Source organism: Dasypus novemcinctus, chromosome 31 (assembly GCF_030445035.2).
Source record: "Dasypus novemcinctus isolate mDasNov1 chromosome 31, mDasNov1.1.hap2, whole genome shotgun sequence".
Taxonomy (NCBI): domain Eukaryota; kingdom Metazoa; phylum Chordata; class Mammalia; order Cingulata; family Dasypodidae; genus Dasypus; species Dasypus novemcinctus.
In genome coordinates, this window is record NC_080703.1 from 34,556,909 (window position 1) to 34,576,267 (window position 19,359).

General features: G+C 37.6%; 1 protein-coding gene and 1 non-coding gene across 2 annotated transcripts in view; one reads left to right on the forward strand and one right to left on the reverse strand.

Moving 5' to 3' along the window:
- UBE2E2 (ubiquitin conjugating enzyme E2 E2) overlaps positions 1 to 19,359 on the reverse strand; it is a 368,066-nt gene that overhangs the window by 21,854 nt on the left and 326,853 nt on the right. The window lies entirely within an intron of this gene.
- On the forward strand, positions 2,891 to 2,994 carry LOC111763587 (small nucleolar RNA U13). The gene has a single exon (XR_002796426.2). It is a non-coding gene; the product is annotated as a small nucleolar RNA U13 (small nucleolar RNA).

The window sequence follows — 19,359 nt, forward strand, 5'->3', positions numbered from 1 at the left end:
TTAAGACATCAGAAATCCATATATTACTTTCCTGAAAATACCACAGCAAAAACTGTGACTGTAATAAGTAGCCCAGGAAAGAGCCAAAGATACTAAGATATCAGAAGCTAGGTTTTTAAAGCAGCTTTATTGAGATATAATTCACATATCATACAATTTATTCATTTAAAGTGTACGATTCACTGGTTTTTAGCATATTTACAAAAGTTGTGAAACCATTACCACAATCCATTTTAGAATATTTCCATCACCCCTAAAAGAAACCCTTTATCCATTATCAATCGTTCCCCATTTTCCCTAAATCCTCCAGCCCTAGGCAACCACTAATCTACTTTCTGTCTCTACAGATTCATATATTGGACTTTTCATATACATGGAATCATGTAAGTGGCCTTTTGTGACTGGCTTCTTTAACAAAGCAATGTTTTCAAGGTTCATCCATGTTGTAGCATGCATCAGTATTTCATATTCATAGCTTTTTACTGCCAATTAATATTCCATTTTATGAATATACCATCTTTTTTTTTTTAATGGTACTGGGGCCAGAGATTGAATCTGGGACATTGTATGTGGGAAGCCAGTGCTCAACCACTGAGCCACATCAGCTCTCTGAGTTGGTTTTTTCATTTGTTTGCTTATTGTTTGTTTTTAGGAGGCACCGGGAATTGAACCCAGGACGTCCCATGTGGGAAGCGGGCACTCAACTACTTGAGCCACATCTGCTCCCTATACCCCATTTTATTTAAAATCAGCAGATGGACATTTTGGTTGTTTCCACTTTGGGCTATTATGAACAATGCTGCTATGAACATTCATGTACAGGTTTTTACATGGACATATGTTTTCACTTCTCCTGGGTATGTATCTAGGAATGGAATTGCTGGGTCATATGGCAACTCTATGTTTAACATTGAGAGGAAATGTTGAGCTGTTTTCTAAAGAAGCTGTACCACTTTACACTTTACCAGCAATTTATGAGAGTTCTGATTCTCCAAATTCTTACTGATACTTGTTATTATCTGCAGAAGCTATATTTTTAAAAAGAGTTTATAACCCATTGGCCTACACTCACCAGGTATTTTTTTTTAATATGTTCTCCACAAAAAACTGCTCCTGTCAATCATGGTAAATATGTTCTCTTAAACTTAAGTATTTTTCTCATAGTCTCTGGCTGTGAGAGACAGGAGGTTATCTATGATCCTCTCTTCCCTCTATTTCCACCATGATGGAAGTAAAAATGACAACTATCGTCTAATGAGGCTTATTGATAATATAAACCTTTTCTTCAAAATCAAAGTTTTTTCCCCACAGTTCTCAAATGTAGTCTACCCACTAGAAATTTGTACTCTATTATATCAATATTTCCAAGTAGTCTTTTTCTGTCCACATTCTTCTTCAGTGCCTAAGAATGGGACAGGAGATGGTTCTGAGTGTGATCACACATGTCTACAGTCTCTACTGCATGTGGGAATCTGGGCATGGACCTAATAGAGACATAAATGACGTGGCTTGGCCCTCAGTGGTTTGAGTTTACTAGACCATTCTGTCTGCCTTTGAGTGCTGGAAACACGTAGTTGTAAGTGGCCTTACCAGTTGTATGGATGTTGTCTGAGGTGGTCTGGAGCTAAGTAACCCAGAAAAACATATTCTTAAACCTAATATATTCCTATGAGGGTGAACTCATTGTAAATAGGACTTTTTTTTTCACTCCATCATTCTTTAGTGTTTATCTCTAAAAACTATGGTAATTTTCTTATATAATCACAAAGCTATCTACCAGCAATCCTAATACAATCAACAGTTTTCTTCATATCATCTGATTATCTAGTTTGTAGTTAGATTTCCCAAGTGCCTCAGAGTTGTTGTTTTTGTTTTTTTTCTTTGAGGTACAGGGACTGAGGACTGAACGCAGGACCTCATATGTGGGAAGCTGGCGCTCAACTACTGAGACACTTTGGCTCCCCTGAATAGGTTTCTTTGTTTGCTTGTTGTTTGTCCTTGTTTCTAGGAGGCACTGAGAACTGAACCCAGGACCTTCCATGTGAGGAGGAGGCACTTAACCGCTTGATCCACATTAGCTCCCCAGAGTATTTTTTTTTAAGAGTTGGGTTGTTTGACTCAGGATCCAGACGAGGTGAGAGAAGGATTTTTATTTGAAGAATCAGATCCACACATGGGTCAATCAGGAGGTTGGGGTGGGCAGGCTCTAAGATGGAGCCCAAGGATCCACCTTCTTGTAATCATGCCCTTGTTCAATTCTTGACCCCTGGGTGGGCGGGACCTGTGACTTGCTTCCAACCATCAGACTATGGTGAAAATGAAGGTGAACAGATGGCATAAGATTCTGACTCCATCTTGCTGGTGGCTGCTCTCCCTTCCTGGCTTTGAAGAAGCCAGGTGCCATGTTGTGAGTCAATGGAGAAGTCCACATGGGCAAAAAACTGGGGGCCAACAACCAGAAAGGAACTGAGATCCTCAGCTCCACAGCTGACAAAGAACTGGATTCTGCCAAGAGCAGCCACAATCCTTCAGAAGAGACCCCAGGCCTAGCAGATACCTTGACTGCAGCCTCTTGAGAAACGAAGCAGGAGACTTGGCTAAGTTGTGCCCAGATTCCTGACCTACAGAAACTATGAGACAATAAATGTGTCTGTTTTAGCTACTGAACTTGCGTTAATTTTGTGCAGCAATAGAAAACAAATACAGACGTGTTTGGCCTTGTGATAGACTAACGGGTAGTCACAGAACCGTTTCTGTAACTCATGGATGTCATTAAGGACCCAGATCTTTCTATATTTCTTCTCTGCCATTCTCACTGTGTTGGGTGATCTCTTCTACTTGGGTTGAAAAAATGGTTGCCTCAGCTTCAGTTATCAAGACCTCACCACACATCTTTTTGTGGTTCAAAAGCATGATGAATGGGTGCTCATGCATTTGTGTGAGATGTGCCTCCCTTAAACCTTGTTACCACCTCGGCGCATTACTCATCTGACATAAAGAAAAAAAAAAAAAAAAGAAAAAAGAAAAAAAGACCTCATCACAACCACCACCCAGAAAAAGGAAAATAAGATTTCATGAGCAGGTTCGACCTGTCATGATTCAGCTCCAGAGGCTGGATATTTTGCCACTGGAATAAAACTGATGCCTTGTTAAAACAAGGAAAAAGGGAGTAATGTCAAAAAGATAGGCCACCAAGAGTATCTTCCAGAGAAACGCTGTACTTCAGCGAAGGGTTAGGTATGACTTTTTCCACTCACTAAGCCTGCACATCAGTCTCTTCCTAAGTAGGACTTTTTGATGAGGTTACTTCAGTTAAGGTATGGTCCATCTTTATCAGGATGAGTCTTAATCCTATCACTGGAAAACTTTATTAAGTGGATTGAAACTCAGAGAGAGAAAAAGCTACTTGAAGCAAGAAGCTGAAGGTCAATGGACAGGAAGAGAAGGGAAAGGCCAGGAGAGGCCACAATGAGCACTGCCCTGTGACAGGTCCAAGCATTGCCAGCAGCCAGCCCCAGAATGCCAGTCTTCAAGAAAGCATCACCTTGACGCCACCTTGATTGGAACATTTTCCTAGCCTCAAAACCTTGAGGGGAGAGTGTGGGCTACAATGTGGACCACTGTCCCTGTGCTGCAGTGGTTCTCCAGAATGTATTTGCTGGGTGCAGTGGATGTGCCACAATGATGGAAGAGTTTGTTGATGTGGGAGGGGTGGCTTGGGTGGGGTGGGGGTTATATGGGGACCTCATATTTTTTTAATGTAACAATTAAAAGGAAAAAAAAAAAAAGAAAAAAATTTCACATTACAATGGTATTTGCTTGAGCTGCCAAGAAAACCAAAACGCTGTCAATGCTGCGGAATGACTTTCCACTGAAGGTGGGCTTTGCTTTGGGCTGAAGGCTTGCTCTTATTCTCTCCTCTAAGAGGGATGCTGTTGAATCTTCTGCTAAAGCTGGAACAAGACATTACCTCTATCATGGAGGGCACTCACCACTGTTGGCCAACTCCTCACTCTCCTTGAGGGTAGGAAGTCTTGTACCAGAAAACCACTGAGTGGGATACTATAGACTCAAGCAATAAATACATTTAAGAAATGAACTTATGAGTGATTAGACCCACTGGTCAGAATGAATTCAGTTGTAAGTGGTGTCAGAGTCCTGGCTGGGCATGCTTTCTCCTTTCCATACCTGTGCCTAAATGAACTGTAGATCAGGGCCTCTTCAACCCAATGATTTTAGGTGGTACGCACAGGGCAGGATACATCTTGTGTGCGTGCGGTTTGCCATTTAGCTCTCTGCTTTGATCTAAAGCAGTCAACACGATCCATTTCCTACCACTGACTTCTTGTTTTGTCCTCAAGCCTCCCTGCTCTCTCCTTTTTCTAAACCCTGAAGGTTTCAATTCCTGTAATTTATAAAGGTCCTTGTATTCAATAGTTTCCTATTTATTGACATCTTGCTTGAACCTGAAGCTACTGTTGTTTTAACCACTAGGACAACATGTTCTAACACCAGACCAAACCCTGTCTCCTTCTCAGAACTCTACTTCAGCTTCAGCCAAGTGGGCAGGTCTATTACAGGACTCAAAATTTTACTGCCTTCCTCTGTTATAGGTAAAAACCTTATCCAAATAAACCCTAATATATGATAGGTGGAAAGTTGTGAACTTTGTTTTATATTTCTCTGAAAGCAAAAATGAGAGATGGCTTGATGGGGTGACAGGAGGGTTAACCGACTGGATACCAAGAAATGAAGAAATCATATTTGCTGATCCCAGAATACATACTTCTAGTTCACCCAGACTGACCTGGAAATCTGTAGGAGACCAGGCACAGTTAAGTTCCCTTTCACTAATGATGCTGCCATAAGAAACCAAGTCCTAGGGATTCCGATGATCAAAATCTCTCGGCCCTTTCCCTTTTCTTGGGCTCTCTCATCTGGGCCCCCAAATTACTTTGTCTAGTATCTCCATTTTCAGTCTTTGCACTCTCAAATGTGTGAAGTTTCAGTCTCTAAAATGCAAACCTAGTCATACAACTTCCCTCTTTAATAATCTTCTAAGTGTTCACCCTCCATCCCAAATATCAGATACTCATGGCAGGGCCAACTATGCATAAAGATGCATTTTTGTCAATAACCCATCTGATGTCCTAGATGCTGATTACTCATTATTTTTTCAATTAAAAAAAAAGGTTTCTATTTTGGGGAAAATATACTGATGAGGTGGTACCTTAAAACTCCTTTACTTGGAGTCTATCTGGTTTCAGGATGGTCCCAAACATCCCAGTATGGGACTACTTTACCAGACTTGCTCTTATGTATGTCTGAGACTCAGGCATCCAGCTGAAAAGATATATGGATATACTTAAAGACATGTCTGTACGTATGTATCTACATAGAAGTATAAATAAGAGGGGTAGAGAGGGAGCAGCAATAAAGTGAAATACTGTTTGTATACTGGCATTTATCAGGTTTGTACTCTGTTTACAGAATAAAAGATATTAAGCAATGTATTTTTTAGGTCTTAGAATGAATGTACAGATGAGACACGGAAAGTCTGAAATTAGTCTGAATTCATAGTGAAATATTTAGGCAATCAAGTTTCGTCAGGGCATCAAGCTGTTGGTGGGCCTTTGAAGACATATCTCTTTAGGTGGAGCCAACCCTTGCCTGGCTACCATTGTTCGTATGTCTTTGATCTATAATATGACCTTCAGGGGATATCACCTCCTAGAATAACAACGAAAAATGCAGTAAGACAGGCATTCTGACATGCTTCTCTCAGACCTGGGCTGACCCAGTGTGTTGATGTCAAGAGAGATAAAAAACCAGATTAACTTTCGAATGGAATTCGTCAAGTTCCTGTAAACTGCAAGGAAGGGTATTTAAGCCTGGTTGTGGACAGGAGGATAGAAATACAGTGACAGGGTGAACTGCTAATAAACATCTGAGACATTACCTTTTGAAAAAATTACATATGAGTCTGCTATGATCTTTATCTTTGGAAAATCAAGGAAATGACCAGAAAGTTAAATCTTGTCAATTTTATGAATTGTATTACTGATAGGTTAGAAATCTTTGATAAAGAAAGAAATTCTATAGAACACACGACTTCTATATGCTATTTTTGGATCACAGAATGTTAGCATTTGTTTTACAATTGTGTAGGATTTTATGAGTTAATTTAAAATATGAATTTTGTGGCTATAAAGTAAGAAATACTGGATTCTAGGATATAAATGGTTAAGACATTTTAAGAGTAAATCTTTAACTTCAAACAAACTGAATGAATGTACACATTACTGTTTTCACCTTAAACCTATGATGAGCTGATTTTTAAATGCCTATATCATTTTGACAATTCTAATTTGCTTTCTTTCCACATCTACTTTTGAGATAGCCCTGTTTTGTTAGGTCCAGCTTTTGAAACAAGTCTTCTCATGTCTAAAAAAATTCCAAAGAACCACTGTTAATGATTAGAAAATGCATATAAACTGAAGAGACATTTAAAAATCCAAACCATCTCCTTCAGAAACAAATGTCCAATTTTGAGTGGTTAATGAACAAACGGTAGTATAAAGATCATTGGCTGAAACAAAGGCCTCATGGCTATGGCTGAAGCAGGCTAGTATTGATAGGAGATAAATAGATGGATCTGGAACATGGCAGAGTCCACGTGGACATCAGTAACCCTCAAAGATGGCTGCTGGAAGATCCCCACCCCCAAGATTCTGCTATTCAGAACAAAGACTTCTTCTGGAAGCCAAGAAAAGCCCCGGATATTCCCCAAGGATTTATCACTGGGTCTTCACTGGGGGATTGATAGTGGGGTAATCAATCAAAACAGCAAACAGCTGGAACCCCTTCCCTCCATTAGTAAAGGGGTGGAATAATTAATAGTTTAAAAAGCCAAATGGGGCCTGAACAGCACTTGCTCCTGTGCTCTCTTGCCTCTGGACCTGTTCCTGCCCTCTGAGCTAGCCATTCTTCCTCTGCCATGTGGCCATGCAAGTAAACCTGGGCATTTATAACCAATAATGGGGAATTGTAGTCTGTAAAATCGCCTGCTTTATCACTATTCAACCCCTTCCTCTCCACCTGGGACCCCTGAGCTCCCATTTCTTGTTCCTTTCTGCCTGCATAAATTACTGGCCTAACTCACCCAGAGTGCTCTTGAAATTCATTTCTGCAGCATAGCCAAGAAACTAAATAAAATCCGGTAACATGGCTACCAGCATACTAAGGAAGTGATCTGGGAGAGGGGAAAGTACTTCACTCCATGCCCACAGTCATACTTCTTTGCATGGTTTTAACTAGAAGGTCTTATGATATTGCTTCTTGATATTCTTTTTTGTTCTCTACTAAACTATTACCAAAGGTTTCTAACATTTTATAAAAATGAATGTAGAGCATTTGGGGCTATATTAACATAGCATATCAAAGGAGAGCTGGAGCAACACATTTTAACTTTACTGAAATCCCTTGAAGAACATGGAAATTAATTCTCATATAATTCTGAAACGTGTTATTTTTATTTCCTAATGTGTTTCTAGTTCACTCTGTAAATGTAACATAGGACAAGTAAGCAGCAAATACACATATTGCTAATTATTCATAAAATAAATAATTTCTCAAGACAAAGGAGACTCCATAATTTCTGGAATGAACTACTAGTAACTAGAGTGAAAGGAAACAGACTGATGCTTTAAAAACTATACAGGGGTATAGAAAATGTTTACTTTTTACAGTCATGGTAACAACTTATTGCAAATGAGAACGATATAGCTATTTGCACATTTCTACTATAGCCAACATTAGTTTCTGCCAGTTTAACATTTAATATTTTGGTTCTAGATAAGTAAAAGATACCTTAGTCAATTCTTATACCATTTACATTTCATAAAGGTAAGAGCTGAATAAACTTGAAAATACTAATCAAAACTACAATGCTTCAGGAAACTTAAAAGCTTATCCTTTACCAACTAAAAATTTAACGTTAACCGTTTCTACTTTTAATTATTAACAATTTTAAAAATTAAGTTTAAAATTATTACTCTTAAAAAATTCAAATAAAAAACATTTAAATGTCAACAATGAAAATCTTTCTTATCTTACACCCTCATATTCAAAATCCCTAGAGACTAACTGCTGTAAACAGTTTGGTGTATACCTTTCCACACTTTTGTCTATGCATTTATAGTTACATGTGTGTGGTAATTAAAAAAAAATTAGATGCAACTATATAATACTGTAGATTTTACTTTACCTCTCCCTTCCTCTTAAAGGCTGTAATCTAACAATTTAAACATTCCAGTAATGACATCCATGTATAACTTTTTGCTATTATTAATAATGCTATGGGTGTACCTCCTTGTACATATATACAAGAGCATTTGTGAGTATTTCTGTAGGATAAATTCCTAGCAGTGAGATTGTTGGCCAAAGGTTATGTATATTTAAAATTGAAAGATAACTCAAAATTGTCCTCTAAAAATGTTGTACCAATCTATATTCCTACAAGCAGTACATAAACATGCCTTTTCCCTATATCCCCACATGGGATGTCAATATTTTTAAGTTTTGTCCATCTAGTGATTTAATAAAACTCATTTTAATGAGTATTACTTGAATTTGAGTATCTTTTCCTTTGTTTTGGGCTTACAGAACAATCATGCATACAATATAGGATTTGCATACACCACCTCACCACCAACACCTTGCATTGATGTGGAACATCTGTTACAATTGATGACAGCTATTAATTAAACTCCATGTAACCCTGTTTGCATAGTGCAGTGCCATGGAATGTTAAAAAAATTTATTGTTACCATAGACACAAGCTAACTTTTGCTCTTTTAACCATATTCAGATATACATTTCAGTGCTATTGTGTTCACAATGTTGCACTACATCAATACCATCCATTACCAAAACATTTCCATCATTCCAAATATGAACCTTTTAAATTTTAAGCCTCAACTTCCCATTCCATATCTCTACCCTGTCCCCAGGTAACCCATATTCTTGATTATGATTCTGCATTTGCTTATTCTAATTGTTTCAAATCAGTGAGATTATACAGTATTTGTTCTTTGTGTTTGGCTTATTGCATTCAATATGATGTCTTCAAGGTTCATCTCTGCTGCCGTATGTATCTGGACTTCATTCCTTTTCTCAGCTGAATAATATTCCATTCCATGTATATACCACATTTTATTTATTTAGTAATTGGTTGATAGATACTTGGGTTGCTTCCATCTTTTAGGCGATTGTGAATAATGTCACTATGAACATTGGTGTGCCAATATCTGCTGGAGCAGTGGCTTTCAATTTTTTGAGTCATATGATAGTTCTATACTTAGCTTTTCTGAGGAACTGCCTGTCTTCCACAGTGGCTGTACCATTTTATATTGCCACCATCAATGAATGAGTGTTCCTATTTCTTCAAATCCTTTCCAACACTTGTTATTTACTGATTTTTAATATCCATCTGAATGGGTGTTAAATCGTATCTCATAGTAGTTTTGTATTGCATTTCCATGATGGATGGCTAATGATGTTGAGCATCTTTGCATATGCTTTCTAGCCATTTGCATAGCTTCTTTGGACAGAAGTCTGTACAAGTCTTCTGCCCATTTCTCAAGTGGGTTTTTTGTCTTTTTGTTTATGCTGAAGTTTGTTTTTTTAAAAGATTTATTTATTTATTTATCCCCCTCCCCAAACCGTCTGTTCTCTGCATCCATATGCTACGTGTTCTTCTGTGTCTGCTTGTATTCTTGTCAGCAGCACCAGGAATCTGAGTCTCTTTTTGTTGCATCATCTAGCTGCATCAGCTCTCCGTGTGTGCAGCACCACTCCCGGGCAGGTTGCACTTTTTTTGCACGGGGCGGCTCTCCTTACGGGGCACACTCCTTGTGCGTGGGGCTCCTCTACGTGAGGACACCCCTGTATGGTGCGGCACTCCTTGCACTGCGTGTGGGCCAGCTCACCACACGGGTCAGGAGGCCCTGGGTTTGAATCCTGGACCGCCCATGTGGTAGGCGGATGTTCTATCCATTGAGCCAAATCCACTTCCCTGAAGTATTTCTTTATATATAGCGAGCCTTTATTGGATATGTGGTTTCCAAATACTTTTTCCCATTGTGCAGGTTGTTACTTTCATGATATGATAAAGTCCTCTGAGGAACAAAAGTTTTAAATTTTGATAAGGTCTAGTTTATCATTTTTTTTTTTTTTGGTTGTTGTTGCTTGTGCTTTGAGTGTAAAGTCTAAGAAAGCATTGCCTAACACAAGGTCCTGCAAATGTTTCCCTGTTTTCTTCTAGGAGTTTGATAGTTTTGCCTCTTATATTAAGATCTTTGGTACATTTTGAGTTGATATTTATATACGGTGTGAGGAAGAGGTCTTTTTTTTTTTGCAAATGGAAATCTAGTTTTCCCAGCACCATTTGTGAAGAGACTATTCCTTCCCAGTTGAGTAGTTTTTCCTAACTTGTCAAAAATCAGTTGGCCATAACTGAGGGTTGATTTCTGAGCACTTAATTCTATTCCACTGGTCTATATGTCTGTCCTTGTGCCAATACCATGCTGTTTTAATGAATGTAGTTTGTAATATGTTTAAAGACTGGGAATTTAGACTCTTTGAACTTTATTCTTCGTTTTTTTAAGATGGCTTTAGCTATTCAGGGCACTGTATTAATGAGGGTTCTCTAGGGAAACAGAACTGAAAGGAGGCATCTGTAAATATCATAAGATTCTATAAAATTGTCTAATGCAACTGTGGGGATACACAAGTTCCAATTCTGTAGGGTAGGCTGCATCCTGGAAATTCTAATGAAGGTTTTTGATGAATTCTCCAGGAGAAGCTAGCTGGCTGAAGTAGAGATGGAAATTTTCCCTTCTGACTACTGAAATCATTTCTTTTAAAGCCTCCAACTGATTGGATGAGATGTTTCTCATTGCTGAAGGCAATCTTCTCAGTTAATGGTAGAAGTAATCAGATATGCAATCAATTTACTGAAATGTCCTCTCAGTAACAATGAGGTCAGTGCTTGCTTGACCAAACAAGTGGGCACTAATACCTGGTCAATCGCAATACCTAACCATCGCAGTTCATCCCTTGTCAACTTGGCAGTTATACATATCACCTTAAGCCATAATTAATCTCTAAATAAAAAACAGTAACAAGCAAATTTTTCACCTAACAATATTCAACTGTCCTGTGTACAACCAGGAAAGCACTAAATCTCTCCAGAACAGGGTGCAAGTCCTTGGGTAATACTCTTTTTTTTTTTTTTTTTTAAAAAGGAGGTATCGGGGATTGAACCCAGGATCTCATATGTGGGAAGCAGGTACTCAACCACTGAGCTACATCTGCTCCCCAATGACCATTGTTTTTTTGTTTTTTGTTTTAGGAGGTACCAGGGATTGAACCTGGGACCTCGTACATGGGAAAGCAGGTGCTCAACCACTTGAGTTACATCCACGCCTCAATATTTACTCTTAAACTTGATACCCTATAACTTAAATACTATGACATGAAAAAAGTACAACTTATGTCATACGATAAGGGGTAAGAGAGAGAAAAAATCAAAGAACTACTTTATATACATATACCTAAACAAGGAACAAATATTAATAACCATTACAGTCCTTGTTTCTGTAACTGGCCATGTTGTCATAGTTTGTTTTCATCACTACCTTCTTCTACTACCAATTCCATGTTCCATTTACCCTCAGCAAGTACCTCAGCTGGGTGTGGCTCACTGCTTGGGGGGCGGGTAACCCAAATCTTCATTCCTGAAGTTGCTGGGCCATTGGCAGTCCTGCCTGGAATGGGTTGTTGCAGTTTTCCACTGATTTTAATCACAGGGTATTACAGTACTAAGAGACACCCTAGAGGATCTCCTGTATTTCAAGGAACTCTTCTTTACCTCCATTGGGTAGTTGCAGTTCTTATTTTCCCTTGATAGTCAGGATCAACCACCCCAGCCAATACAGTTTTTGCTTGTTGATTCAGCGGGATGAGGAACCCAAAGTGGCCAGGTGGCTGTCTTAACTTCCAGTTCAATGGAATCATCACTGTGTCTCCTGGTGGAAATACTCCTCCTTTTGGAAACTCAGAACTGTAGATCAGCAGAGTTTAAGGCTGTAGGGACAGAAGGCAGAAATTTTCCTAGTGGATCACTAGGGGAAATAGTGAGTGGTGCCATTCCCATTTCCACCCCTTGATTCCTGGACCTATGAAATCCTGCATATGGGAGAAAGAGAACCATAGAGTAGAGCTGATTTAGAGCATACACAGCCTCCTGGAAAATACTGCCCCAGTCCTGCAAGATAGTGCCACCTTGTTGGTGTCGTAACTGAATTTTAAAAGTGCCATTCCACAGTTCTATCAATCCAGTTGTTTCTGGATGATTTGGAGCATAAGACCAGTTAATTCCATGAGCATGTGCTCATTCCCCCACATCACTTGCTTGAAATGAGTTCGTTGGTCAGAAACAATGCTGTGTGGATACCATGATGGTGGATAAGGAATGCTGCGAGTCCATGGATGGTAGTATTGGCAGAAGCACTGCACGGAGGGAAGGCAAACCCGTATCTGGAGTATGAGTCTGTCTATATCAGTTATAACAAATCATTGCCCCTTCGAGGTAGCAGGCTGATCACTTGAGGACTGAGTGTGGATGTCTGATGGTGGCAGACTGAGTATTCAGCAATGGCTGAAGCCAGGTTGGCCTTTGTGAGTCCAAGTTCATGTTGCTCAGCCTTCGCATAACCTCCATCCATATCACTATGTCCACTTGGTTCATGAGTCTATTGGGCAACAAAAGGAGTAGCTGGAGAAAGAGACTTATCCAATTTTATACTCCTTCCACCATTAATCCACAGCCTTAATATCCATTCCCACACATATTCCCGATTTCTCTCTATATAAACTGGAAAACTCATGCAGGTTTTTGGAGTATAGTGTACCTCCTCATAGGTTACACTTTGTACCTCATCTTTTGGGGCTGGTGGATGTTAGATGGCTATTTCTTCAGGGTAGATGATTACAGGTTTAGCTGGCAAAGACTCGGCAGAATCTAGGGTTTCAGTGTCCCCACTGCCATCATCAACCTATCTATCGCCATTTCCAGTCAAAGCCCTCACTTTAACAGCAGACCCCCTGTGAAGCTGGGAGTTTAGTTTATGCTGTTATTCTGCCACTCACACAATGAGACTGTGTCTGGTTTTCAGAGACCTCAAGACTGTGGCTATATGAAATAAGATTTTCTTTCAGGGCACACAAAGAAACTTTCACATTCTTCATGCAGTACTTAGTCGCAAATTTGAAGCCTTCAGCTTATCCCTTTCTTTTATAACTGTATCCCGCATTTTTAGGAAATACCAGCCAACATAGTTATACTTTTTAACTCCATAAAACTCTGTTAAGGTGTCAAAAAAACACACTTACCCAGAGCCTTGCCTCTTATTAGCATTGGAGTAGCCATATCCAGTGGTGGGGGGATATTTTGCATATCTCTATTTTCAACTCATATCATGGACTACCAGTGCCATTTTCATTACTGGAAATAGAGTCATTAGTGCCAATTGCAAAAACTCCAGAACCAATGCATAAATCTCACTTTTAAGATTCTGTTTCTCAAGAATCATTCCTGGTACCAAAGCTGTATTAGTCAGGGTTCTCTAGGTTAACAGAACTGACAGGAGATATCAGTAAATATTATGAGATTTTATAGGATTGTCTCATGCAACTGTGGGAATTATAGTCCAAATTCTGTAGGGCACACTGCAAGCTGGGAACTCCCATGAAGGTTTTGGATGAATTCTCCAAGAGAAGCTGGCTCACTGAAGTAGAGAAGGAAACTCTCTTCTAACTGCTGAAATCATCACTTCTCCTTTTAAACCTCCTAATGACAGGATATTATGTCTCTCATTGCTGAAGGCAATCTTCTCACTGATGATTTAAGTCCATGAAATGTCCTCACAGTCACAATTAGGCCAGTGTTTGCTTGACCAAACAAGTGGGCACCAATATCTGGTCAAGTTAACAGATGAACTTAACCATCACAGGTCCCTTATCCTTCTATATAAATCTGATGATTGGTTTTTCCATTTCTGCACAGAAGGTTTTTGAAATTTTGACTTGGGACTGCACTGAATCTGTAAATTGCTTTTGGCAATTTACAATATCTTAAAAATATTTAGTTTTCCAATCCATGAACGCCGAATGTCCTTCCATTTATTTAGGTCTTTAATTTCTTTTAGCAATGTTTTGTAGTTTTCTGTGTAAAGACCTTTACATTGTTGGTTAGAAGTATAAATTTGTAAAATAAATTAATCAACAAAGAAATAGCATTTAGAGCAAAGATCTATGAGAATTACATAGACGATAGTTGACTACTTAAAATCTCATTATTTCCAGGTTATGAAATGTGTTCCTTGAATCTATCACAATCAAAGCTTAAAATCTTATTAATATACCTCAAAACCAAGGCTTAAAATCTTATTAATATACTTCAGTTTGCCAAACCAGAGTTAAAAAAATGGCAATAAAATACATATGTCCCATGAAGCAGTTATAAACAAAAACAGAAACATTCATTTCATTAAAAAATCATGGATGGAAGCATAGGAAATAGGCATATATTAATAATAATATATGTATAATATATATATAACATACAATAATAATGTAGTTATTGTGATGGAGTGTTAAATTAGTGAAGTGCTGATGGCCAAGGTGAAAATAGAAAATGTGACTACACGAGGAAAGATGACTAATTTTCAAGAGTGATAAAGCTCTTCCTGGTTCTGAACTGTAAAAACAAAAGCAAAAACAAAAATCAGTGAGACATTACCTATGGAAGATGAAAGACCTTCAAATAACCCAAAATAGATAACTCCTGCATAATTCTTTCCCTGCTATTTAAAAAATATCTTTTTACTATAGAGTGAAGAGAAACAATCATCTGAGTTCCTTTCATTACTGTACTCTTTATTATCTTTTAACCATCTTCTTTGAAAAAATAATAAAGAAAAGGTTAATTAAAATCTAGACTAAATGTTTGACTTTTCAGAAATTCTTCAAGTAAGAGAAAGAAAGATAATCTTGGATAAGTAGTTCTGAGTGAAAGACACAATCATATGCGATTTAAGAATGGTGTTAGTTTATATTGAGGATTTGTTTCATTTTCCAATGTCTTATTTGTATTTTCAAAGCCTTTCATTGACATGACAGAACAGGTAGCTTCAAAAGCTTTAACCAATTCTCAGAATATCCCTAAAAAACATCAGATACTCTTGGAAATTCAATCATGTCCCCCACGAAGCCATGCTCACGTGCCAACCTCTGGTCCTGTGGTTGTGAACCCATTTGTAAACAGGATATTTGAAGATGTTATTAGTTTAGATGTGCCCAAATGGAATAAGGGTGGGCCTTAATCCAATATGGCAGAAGTCCTTATAAGCAAAGAAAACTGGACATGGAAAAAAAGCCATGGGGATCAGTTAGAAGCTGGAAGTCAAGAGACCCCAGAGGAGAAAGGAGAAGATGCTGCCATGTGCACTGTCACATGACAGAAAGGCCAAGGACCTGGAGCCAGCCCCAGAATGCCGCAGTCTTTGAGGGAGAAAGCATCACCTTCCTGATGCCGCAATTCTGTGCTTCTCTCAGCCTCAAAACTGTGAGCCAATAAATTCCCTATGTTTAAGCCAAATCACTATAGGGTATTTGTTTTAGCAGCTGGGAAACTAAGAGATTTTGGTATGGGAAAAGTAGGGTACTGCTAAACAAAAACAGATGCCAGTGATTTGAAAATAATTTAGGAGGAGACATCTAAAATACAGAAAATTGAGTACATTTAAAAACTAAGTAAGATATTCATTAACTGATTTTTGTGGAGGAAGACATCAGTTTTGTGCGAGTATAGAAAATGAACATAGCATTGTTTCCTTCTTACGGATTTCTCTAAAAAATGAAAAAGATCATTGGTGGTTTCTAAGAAGGAAAACTCCAATATTTTCTGAAAAACTAAATGGAGGAAAATTTTCATCACAAGTTTGTAAGGTACTGTTGGGGGGTACCTTTGATGAGATCAACTTCCAAAGTAATAAATTAGGGGTTATTATAGAGAGACAGTATTAGACAAAACATTGCAGTAATAGTTAATCTATGCTTATTTATAATAATTATGGGGCAATAAAATAAGCATGGATATGTTAAGTGAAAGTAGGTTAAAGCCAGGGCTAAGAGTTGAGGTCTCTAAGTCTAAATTTATAACAAGATTATACTAAGACAAACTTAACTGACAAATATATGTCACTAAGTTTCACCAAGTTCGAGTTTGTAAAGCAAAGAACCTCAAATGAAAATGAAATATGATTCTTTAAAGGGATAGTTGATTTAAGAAATTTAAACAAGTATTTTTTTTTAAAGGAAAAAAAAAAAACCACCAAAGATACTGTCATTAAAAAAACAAAACAAAACAAAACAAAGAAAAAGCCAAGAAGACACATGATCCATAAGCACATCAAGAACCCTGTTTTTATTTTTTCACTTTACATCACCCTCAACTCTTACCATGAATACTACTGAATGTACTTATGGCCAAAGTTCCCCAAATTCAACTCCCACATATAACTCAAAGGCTTCTTTGCCCAGTTATGATAACTGCAACTCTAAATAATTTTCTAAAGAATTACAGAGAATTAAACAACCTTCCCAAACAGTAACCTTTCACTTAACTTTTGCCAAATTGGACAAAGACTATTAAATTTTCAGACTCAAATATGATAAATATGAACCTAAAGCTATTCATAGTATTTTGAATGTGAATCTCCTGAAAGGATGCATTCTCTGTAGGCATGGAACCAATATGGATAAAGCCAAAGTTAAAATATACCTGCTCTATCAGACCCATAAAAAGATAAAAAATATACACATCCCTCAGGTAGATGCATCCTTTTACAGAGGACCAGGTGTGGCTGGCACTCTGTGAGCTTTTATCCCAGAGAAACAGGGTTATACATGCACTACAGCTAAGTGCTGTTTTCTGGAGTTTTTCTTATAAAAATATAATGCTGATACCCAAAGCTAGATAAACTAAAAATACCTCCTCTGGCCTCCATTCTTCCTGACTTCCTTCCTACTATGCATTAGACTGTGTGTGAACTTGTTTTCCTCACACGGGTCAGTCTGGATAGGAAAGTCAGTCACTTGAGTACACGTGTGGCCGAGAGGCTCTGAATCAAGAAAGATGGTTCATCTCACCGGTTGATGTGAACAGCTGCCATCAAAGGGACTACCTACAACTGCCTATAGACACACAACTAAGCAAGTATTTGTGGTCTGATCTAGGCCCTTGAGTAACACGAAAATAATTTACTCGAGAAAATGCCTTCAGATGGAAAGCAGTACTGAATTTAGGAGAAAAAAACTTGTATTTTTAAGAAAAGATAATAGGTACTCATTACTCAACTTTACAACTACTTCAAATGGCAATAGATTTATCCATAGCATACTCTTAAGCAATATTTTTTCAAACACATTTAAAATATTTTAATTCATATTTTTTTCCAGAAACAAGACTGTTGTCTAAAGAAACATGCTTTAAAGAAACTCCTGTATTGCTTACTAGGCAAGTTCTTTGCCAATATTACATAACTAATAGTTCTATAGCCATCAAAATCTCCAGGATTTCATAAAGTAAGGATAACTATGAAGAGAAGAATAGAGAAAGACGTTACAGCAGTTGTGTAAAAATAATTAGTTTGATATTTGAGAAGTGTCTACTTTTTAAAATAAGAATCACTTAGTGTTATTAATATTAGCAACACTTTGCCCATACCAGATACTGAATGGAAGAAAAAAATAAAGCTAACTGTTCAGCTATTACAGGCTCCAGACTTATACATTGGTAGGGTTATGTTAATTCTTGAAATTTTCACAAGTATATTTCCCAACACATCATATGATCCTGAATATTCAAATTAAAAAGGGAAAATGCTCTTCAATCATCTGAATATTTTGCCCACGCAAGTCAATTTCTAGGCAATTAGAGGATGATGATGTTATGTAATTCTCAAATTTCCACATAAAAACATTACAGTGCATTATTTCCAATCTTTTATTTAAATGTGTTGTTTAAATAATTTATTTTCATTTCTCCTTTAAAAAAAAAAAAGACTTAATTCAGTGTCCTGCCTCCAGTAGCAACACATATTTTACCTTTCAGTAATGTATCAAGTTAACACTAGCTAGTTTAGTATTAACAATTCTGATGCAGCAACCTGTTCTGAGGTTTACTATATCTCTTTTTAAGAAAGGTTGCCATGAAAATTAATGGCAATATTATCTGAAAATATTTAGCCTGTCTAAAAAAAAAAGAGTCCTTGATAACCTGAAAAATACTAACTCTAAATATTGGTTAAGTTTTGCAAGTTTTGAAACTAGCTGAGGGATACACTAGGGTATTTGTTATAACCATTCTCTCTATTTTTGAGTATGTGTGAAAAACCCACTTACTCCCTTTCCTTGATTAAATAGCGTCTAGAAGTCATCTAGTTTAGATGTTTTCCTAATATTTCTCATATATGCTTAAAAGTATTAAGTTTTCACTCATACACAATTTTCTACAATTCATTTAAAAACAATCAGGCTCACCTTTCGAGTACACCAAATTGGTGAGATTTTGTTGTACATGAGGTTATAGGACATATCAAACACATCCTACAAAGAACAGTGGACAGCTCTATGATAGTCAAAAAGAAACTAAAGAAATCAGAGATCACCACCTTAGGGGTTTATCTTCCTACTTTAGGAGTGCTGTGATACTCCATAGGTCAAGCACAGCTCACAGCTAAACCTTGGGAAGGTGGATACGGAAAGACAAGTGGGAACAAGAAACATCAAGATGATAAACAAAGCACTGTATATTCTCTTTACCAAATGAGCAATTTCCCCAAAGCCCTTTTCTTCTTTAGACAGAATATGCGAGGGAAACTTTAAAGGCATGTTTTTAATGCATTCCATATAAAATATATGGTAAAGTCTAGTTTTTACCATCTTTAAAAGAACCAACTCTATCAAGAGGATATATTTAAATCTTGACAGTAACAAAAAAGTTACTGTCCAGCAAGTAACATCCAACATTTCTGGACAAGGATCTATTAAGATGATACAACTTTTTTTTTTTGTATAGGCAAATTGGATGTTCAGGGAAGACATCAAAGGGATGGTCATGCTAAATAAAGATCTGCCTACACAAGGCAGAATTACGAAGAGCTATCTACAACAACACTCTTATGCACAAATTACCATCAACCAAGAGTTACCTGGTGAACGTGGTCTGTTCCT